This window comes from Myodes glareolus, chromosome 15 (assembly GCF_982192425.1).
Source record: "Myodes glareolus chromosome 15, mMyoGla1.1, whole genome shotgun sequence".
Classification (NCBI taxonomy): Eukaryota; Metazoa; Chordata; class Mammalia; order Rodentia; family Cricetidae; genus Myodes; species Myodes glareolus.
In genome coordinates, this window is record NC_142040.1 from 37,034,081 (window position 1) to 37,036,126 (window position 2,046).

Genomic DNA, 2,046 nt, shown 5'->3' on the forward strand with positions numbered 1-2,046 from the left:
TGCATCTGGGCAACCTGTATTGATATTATTGATTTGTGATTTCTCGTTTTGCTGCAGTTGTTTTGTGTTTTATAAAATCAGAAGCTATAAACACCTGATAAGGTTTTAAAAATACACACTCCCCATCGCTAGAGATTTTAATGTAGTTGGTCCAAGTGGATATAAGGAGTCAAGTTTAGAATTGATTCAGGTTGGGCCATTACTATCCCTACAATGTTCAAGCTGACTAGTGGCTAAGTTCTCTACCTACGGAAGGAGCAAGGAGGATGATGAATCATTGGCATGAATGTCTGACACAAGAACAGTGTCAAACTCGACTCCCCACCAAGCGAATAGACGACTGGAATTATATGCTAAGAGTCTTCAGAAGAAAACAGAAGATAGAAGGTAGTGTTTAACTCTGCTTGCTCTTATGCTGTCAGATCATGGAGTGACTTTGGGATGGTCAGAATATTAAAACATTTACATTTCAAATCCAAAGATAGCATCCTTTGAACTGAAACTATTTTATTTATAGCCTTGACCTGAAGATCAAATGGAAATGAAGGATCATGAATCTCAATGAGATGTTATGCTTTTTAATATCACAATGTCCTTGAAAGAGTCTTTCTACCAACAGTGTAGGAAAAATCTCCTAGACCTCCACTGTTTTAAGTTGTGGGCTCTCTGAAGTCTTTTTTACTGTGAATTCAATGTGTCAGTCATACAGGAGAAACACTTCTGGTTCATAGAGAAAGATGGCAATGTCTTTCACAGAGCAACAATAAAGTTGGGAGAGTGTTAATGAAAATGTGACGAAAATATGGAAGGATGCCTCAAGAGTAGCTGTATTTCAAACTAGAGAGAGGGGGAGGAATATTCTCGATCTACTCTGTACCACATTCACTTTTATCATGTACAAAAATCTTGACAGCATTTTTATCAAAAACTGTTTCAGTTCTGAGATTTGAATTCATGATACCTGAATCTGATGTATTTTTTCAAGGTATTCCTCTTTCCTTTGAAATATTTATTTTATTGTCCTATAATGTGTGTGTGTGTCTGTGTGAGAGAGAGAGAGAGAGAGAGAGAGAGAGAGAGAGAGAGAGAAAGAGAGAGAGAGGTTACTTTAGTAAATATCCTCTCCTTTCTCACCTCCCATGGCAAAACCCACTTTTCCATTTAGCTTTTGTCTTTTGTGAATACCAGCCTTTTCTCGTTATGACAATATTACTTGCCTTAGTTTCCATAATTTCCACCATTTACACTATTCTTCCCTCTAAAGTTTTATTTTCACTGTCCTTTTAATGTTGGCTTGCTTCGTTAGGTGATTCTTGTCTTTTGACTTTCTGTTCTATATATAGAGGCAAGGGCAAAATGACGCTGAAGGATATGCTAATGATGCTTGCTCTATGGTACTTGAAAGGCCACAGGGACTGCTTCACACCTGGTGGAATCCAAGGAGGTGGGGGAGCATCAGGGAGCAGCTGCCAACTCTTCAGAAACATGAGCCAGCCTGCCTCCTCCTCCTCCAAGCAGATTTGTGATTGGCCAATCATCTGTAGCCTCAGGTTTTAAATTTACCCTTCATTTGACTGATGAAATACTTCCTGACATCTAGTGAGATATAACTCTCATGCACACACACACACACACACACACACATATCCATATATATATCATATGTCATATACATAAATATATTTATATATATTATCATGGTGGAGATGAGATACTTCTTGTCTGGGTTAGTTTGTAAATTATAAGGAAAACCATAGTTTCAATATCTACAGAACAGCCTCAAAAAGGATAGCGGTGATTTCACTGTAAATACTTGTTAAAGGGTCAGTGCCCTGGACACCAGTGGAAGTGGTAGGTGAGGTAAAGCCAAAAATCAATTAGCTTGAGATAGTTGCACAGAAATTCTCTGCTATGCAGGGAAAGCATAGAGGTGACAAGAAGAGGAATAGAAACGGGAGGCTAAGCTTGGATGGAAAAGGTCATTGCTTCTACCTTCTCTGTAATTCTACCTTTATTGAACTTTCCTTCAACATATAATGACATATA